At 47.3% G+C, this 6,348-nt stretch overlaps 1 protein-coding gene across 6 annotated transcripts in view; it reads left to right on the top strand.

Annotated features, from left to right (window-relative positions):
- Positions 1-1,582: 1,582 nt before the first annotated feature.
- DCX (doublecortin) overlaps positions 1,583-6,348 on the top strand; it is a 91,710-nt gene continuing 86,944 nt past the window's right edge. For all 6 annotated transcript variants that reach the window (XM_027662308.1, XM_027662305.1, XM_027662304.1 and 3 more), the window contains exon 1: positions 1,583-1,689. The gene's annotated coding sequence lies outside the window, so the exon portion shown is untranslated. The remainder of the gene's footprint in view (positions 1,690-6,348) is intronic.

Genomic DNA, 6,348 nt, shown 5'->3' with positions numbered 1-6,348 from the left:
CCTGTCACAGCACAGGCTCACTCTGCTCCAACACCCACCTGACCCAACATGACCCCTGCTCTGTAACAAATCCAACGTGTGCGGTGACACATCTGACATCCACGTCCCACTAAATCCTGTAGTGGATTAGAAATATATTTATAGGAGCTGAGATGAATATTAATAAGCAGTTCCTCCCTGAAATCTAAATGTCTCCTAAAATCACCAGCTTTTCAGTCAACATAAATTAACATAGAACTACTGCTAATCTCTGTCCTGGGTGAGGGAGTGGAAAGCAGCCCTCCAGCACATCAACTCAGTGCCTAATTAAAAGCACCAGCTCAATCAGTAGTTCAGTGAATGGGACCTCCTGCCTTCTACCCTACTAATTAGCTGGATGTTGCTGTAATCTCATAGACAGGTCACTCATATCCCCTTTAATGACTCCAAATGGTCACTTGAAGTAGTCCTTCCATATGTGTGTTGCCCTGGTCTGTTAGTACCCTCTGGAGGGATATCATTCAATTTTTCATCCCTTCTCAAGAAAACTCATGTTGGTGAAGCATGTGCCTGGGTTTGAGGTCTGTTTGAGTGCTGAGGAGACTGAGTGGTCTCCTCAGTTTCAGATCCAGATTCTCCCCTTTGTAAATGTAGAAGCACAGGCTCAAGAACAGTCTGGACTTTAATCTGAGCAGGTATTTCTTGTGTGCTCTGTGTAGGCCGGGCTGGTAAGGCACAGCAGACATATTGTGCTGGGCTCTTTCTCTGTACAGAGCTGAACCAATGACAGAAACATGGAGGAAAAAGGTGTGGGTTTTGGCTTGTCTGAATTTGTGCTCTAGCTTCAGTCCTTGGGGTTCTGGTATGTCCCTAGGTACCCTGGTCCTGTGGCTCTGGGCAAGCCTTGCTCCTCCAAAAGAGGGAGTACATCAACTCTGCAAGGACCATCAGACTGGCTCTGTAACAGCCTTCAAAAATCCGGGAAGACTCTGAATGCTTAATGCAATATTGAGAATGTTTTCTGCATGTAAACCCTAATCACGAGTTGTTGGAGGAAGAGGGAAAGATGCCTGAACAGCAGCTCACTGCAATTCACTGCCTGAAGTAGGAGCTCTTCTGGAGCCAGCTGAAAGGAAGCCCTGGGCATGGGGACTTGAGAAAATGGGCTGTGTGCACGGGGGTTTGTGCTGCGCTTTGAACAGCACTGCTCAAAGGAAACCACTTGCATCAACCTTCAGCGAGGGTGTGGAAGTGAGCAGGGAGGCTCTGGCGCTGCTAAGGCACAGCAGTCAGTGACCACGTGCATCTGGTGTGAGCATCCCCCGTGTCAGCACTGAGAAGCGAGTTAGAATTTTATGGAATGAGTTAAAAGCTGCTGAAATGGGTATTTGGGGGAATACCACGAAGGTGTCTCTACTGCAGAGCTGCTGGTTAGAGACTAAAACACCCAGGTGTTCCCTATAGCCTCGGAGCTCCTCCAGAGCTCCTCATTTAATTGCAACGACGCAGAACTCATCGGATCCTCTTGCTGAGGCAGGAAAGCAGATGCCTGGGGCTACCCACGCTGCTGCCCCGCGTGGCTTTGGCAGCCGCGTGGCTCGGACAGTTGCTGGAAACCGAAACGCTTCTGGGGTTGCCATCTGCTGGTACCGCATTTAACTGCTGCCGACCGGGGTAGCAAAGGGAAAACCTACGAAAGGGGATCAAAAGGTAAAGTACCAGATAACCTGTTTTCTTCAAGTGTTTTATAAGACCTTCATCCAGTTGTCTGCAGAGCCTGCATTGAAGGGAAGAAAGCCGTGTTGTTGTTTAGGGAGACTGTTCCTCGTATCTGTTCTAATTTGAAATGGTGTCTTGCTATCACCCAGTGGGCCACATGAATAAAATTATAATTAGCTTTGCAAAGCCTTCAGTTGGTCTGACTTGACTCACATAAGCTGCTAATGTTTCAATGCAATATTGACTAAGCTAAAATTCCATCTCTGGAGCTTGTTTTCCCTGAAATAGTTCAAATGATAAGTTAGTATAGTTCAAGCAAGGGGTGTTCTGTTTCTGATGCTGTGAGGCAAAACTAAGAATATGTCTGTGTTCCTTTCCCCCTTTAGGGATGGTAAAACCCAGTGTACAAACAGAAAGGTGTGTATAGATCTATCTCCATCATTGCTGGGAAGCAGCAGTCCAGGCCCGACTAACCATTCAAAATGATTTGAGAGAAGCTGAGCAGGGGGAGAAAGATAAGATGAAAGGCTCATGTGTTGAGATAAGAACTGGGAGATCACTCAGCAACTACTGTCATGGGCAAACCAGATTTGTCCTGGGGAAATTAATTTATTACCAATCGAATCAGAGTAGAGTAGTGAGAAATAAAAGCAAATAATGAAATACCTTTCCCCCACGCCTCCCTTCTTCTTAGGTTCAGCTTCACTTGTGATTTTCTCCACCTCCTCCCCCTGAATGGTGCAGGGGGATAAAGAATGGGGCCTGTGGTCAGCTCATCACACATTGTCTCTGTTGCTCCTTCCTCTTCCCACTCTTTCCCTGTTCCAGTGTGGGGTCCATCCCATGAGACACAGTCCTCCATGAGCTTCTCTGTACCTCCTTTGGGCACATCCCCCTGCTTTAGTGTGGGATCCTCCACGGGCTGCAGGTGGATCTCTGCTCCTCCATGGACCTCCATGGACTGATGGGTCCCTTCCAGCTCAGGATATTCTATGATTTTATAATGATTCTGATTCCATGATTCTACAGCTCACAGGGTTGGGGGGCAGTGAACATCCTTCAGAGCTTGCACTGACCTTGCACATCACCAGCCCAAAAAGCCAGGATCTTTCCTGACTTCTTGCTGCCATGCCAAGGGGATGAAAGAAGAGGGGACTAATTTCTTTCTTGCCATAGAATTTTCTACACAGATGGACTAACTGTTGTTCCTGCAAGTCCTTCCTGGGGGATGTCATGGCTCACAGCTACAGCAGTGCTGCTTGTACAGCGCGGTGTTTGCTTCTCGTCCCCACTTGTCCTTCCTCCCGTGCCCGGGCACCCGGCAGCGCTGCCGTGAGCAGCTCCGAGCCGCTCAGCTGGGACCGCTGCTCCCAATCCTGCTGCTCGGTGTCACCACGAGGTGGCATCGCTGCCGCCTCGCAGACACCCTCGGCACAGGGAGGTGGCTCCCGGCATCAGCGGGGCAGCACCCGAGCTCACATGGGCACCCGCACGTCTGTGCTGCTTTGCGGGGCACGGGGGAGGAACCCTCCGGGCGCTGAACTCGCACGGCGTTGGTGCCTCGCAAATATTTCCTGCCACATCTGCCAGACTCAGAGGGAACCAACAGCGTGCAGTGATGCCACCGCATCTGTGGGAGTGTGTGTGACGTGATTTACACTGCAGGGAGCGCAACCAAACACCTCTCCGTGTCTCCTCGCTGTGGAAGGGACAAGGAAGGAAGCCTAACATGGGTATCCCACAGTGAAGAGAGGGAAGAGTACCATGAGAAAAGAGAATGAAAAGATCTCTGGTGTGAACCAGCCTGTTGATGACTGGTGTGGGCTAGAAGTGAGACAAGCACTGCCTTTCATAACTCCCTGTCAGGGTAATGTCTACAGCCTTAGCCCACAAACTGGCTATTTGGGCCAGTCAGCAGAGCTGAGGCCGGGATGGCTGCAGGGTGACCACAGTGAAACGAGTCATGACCATGCCCGGGGGGACATGCAGGCTCTTCATGCTGTGTGTGCCTTCAGTTAAACTGGAGAATGGGGTGATTGAGCAGAGTGCTCCCTGTGCTTTCAGGGTTAATAAACATAGGGATCAAACTGAAAATATTTGTTTGGTTGCCTAGACAGTGAAAGTCATCTAATCCAACAAACAGTTTGGATTTCTAATTGGAAACAGAATAAAACTTTAACTTGGAGCAGCAAAGCATTTAATGGGTACAAAGAACAGTATTTGTGGCTGTACTCTGTTCCTGTAGTGGGGCTGCAGTCAGCTGCTCTGCTTTTCTCTGGGAGAAAGTAGTGGCTGTAGCAATTGTATAATAATATACCATTATCCCGTGGTATAAAGGTGGGATGGGGACATTCTGCTGGGACTTCATATACACACAACATTGGGGGCTGAGGTCTGTTGCTGCAGAAAGGCCCTCACCTTTGTAGTTTAGCTGATGCTAATGGAAGAGAGGACTGTGGTTATAGCCCACAGGGCCCTTGGTCAAGTCAGTTTGCCACTTGATATCCTTTCTTCAATCCTAGCCAGGATTGAAACCGATCTCTGGGGGTTTTTTTTGCTACCACAGCATTTCATCAGTGGGTTTTCTGACTTGAGCCACTAGCCCTGTGCATCCCATGCAAGGACTGTCCTCAAATCCTCACAGAAGGGAGAGCAGGTCCCGTTTACACACTACACAGTGAGTGGTTCTAGGGCTTGTTTCTCTGGAGTTTGAAGTCACAGGAAACAGCCACAGTTCCTTGTGGCTTCCAAGCAGCTGCAGTAGCTGCCTTTTGGCTCCAGTTCAGAGGTGACTGATGATAGCTCAGAACTGAGTCTGAAATTGAAACCTGCTTTACCTGGTGCTTGAACATCTGTATCCTTGCTCAATATGAGTGTTTACATAGCTGATGTAGGGTAAACCTTTTGAGAGCTCATGGAATCAGAAATTTAGTTGATTACACCTTCAGACGAGGAGTTTCTCCTTGATCCAAACTTTGAGATACTAGTCCTGATGTTCTGATATGGTTCTCATTCTCCTGTTCAATTATAGTGTGGTTCACAAAGTTTTCCACGGTGGGAATTGCATCTAAAGAGGAAGAAGAGAAAATCTTGAGCAGTGTGTAATACCTTTTTACCTTGGGAAGGTTTTTTAATGAGCAGAACCTGCATAATCTGAGGATAAAATAACATCAGAATTAGTTTCTGATGTCAGCTTCTTGTCCAACAGCCTCTAAACTATGATCGAGTACTCCCCTGCAATGTTAAACAAGGACTTGTTTTCAACAAGTTTTCGTCCCTGCAGATGTTCAAAAGATAAAATGGTAATATTATTTTTCCTAGAAACGTGAGTATCAAAGCACTTATAGTCATTGTCTTCCTGCTGGATGATGCTTCTCTCGAATGAGTCTCTTCAGGGACATTAACGATGCCCCGTGCTTAATTTCTTGATGGTCACATCGAGGAGACAAAGAGGAAAACTGCCTGAAGCCATCTCTCACTTGTCAGCACAACTCTGGTATGCATGGAGGGAGCAAGGGAAGAGCTTCAGAAGTTCAGATCAGAGTTTCAGTACTTGAAATACAGCTATTTAGAAGTCAGAGTGTTTCAATACTGTGTTTCTATAAACTTTGCTTTAAAGATAAAACATATACTCAGAGCTCTTTGTAGGTTCCCAAGAAGTATCTAAGATCCCTGAATACCTCAATAGCTGCTGGGAACAGGGCTTTGCATGTCAGCACATGTTGGGAACGAGTATCCTTCCCATGCTCACCGTGCTCAAGGTGCCTTGTACTAGAAACAAGCAGGGTGTTGCTGGCTGCTGTGTGCAAGACCCAGCTTTACAAAGCCTGGCAGTAATCGTGGGAGAAGTATCAGTTTTGGTTTAGTTTGAGACAGAGGCTGCAGTGTGAGCTCCTTGCTGGAGAAAGGGGACTGAAGGTGTCAGTGCTGACCTTGTACATGACAGTGTTTTATTGTTCTGTCTGATGAGTCTGTGTCTCCCTGGAGTCAGAGACTGCAGCTATGCAGACAAGAGACCCCAGTTCATTGATGTTTAAACAATGGTCTTTCAGTGTGATCCTGATTTGCATGAGACCTTGAGCTGATAAGTTTTTCTTTTAAGGTAGCTAAATTAATTTTTTTCAATGTTTTAAACGCCAAGACAGATGCAAAGCAACGATTATCAATAGTTTATTGTAGGCAGGTGATATGTGTGCCTGAAGAACAATAGCAAAATAGCTAAGGAATATCCACTGCCATGGAAAAATCACCATCTATTAGTGTTCTCTGTGAATTTTTGGGATAAAACAGATTGGAACCATCCTCTGAAAACAGTAAAACACAGGCACAAAAACATTCTTTACCTACTCTCCCCTCTTCTGGAGAGTGCAGAAACCTTTGAGCTGCCTTTCTCTCTCAGCTGTTACTGCTGGGGGAAAGAGGTGAGCAAGCTGAATGACAATTACTCCTACCACGTAGCTGACAGCTCAAAGCTTCTACACAACAGCTGAGCTCAGCCAGAATCCACACTCTAAACACTGATTACTCATCTCCTGCCAAGAGACAGGTTTCCTTAGGGCCTTGCAGCTACCCTGGGAGTTTTCCAGCACCCGTGCTCTGCTGCCAGAAGCCAGATGTGCTGGCATAAACACAGGCTGTGCCGGAGTGTGA

This window comes from Corapipo altera, unplaced genomic scaffold (genome assembly GCF_003945725.1).
Source record: "Corapipo altera isolate COAL_440 unplaced genomic scaffold, ASM394572v1 326, whole genome shotgun sequence".
NCBI lineage: Eukaryota > Metazoa > Chordata > Aves > Passeriformes > Pipridae > Corapipo > Corapipo altera.
This window is presented reverse-complemented; position numbering and strand designations above follow the sequence as displayed.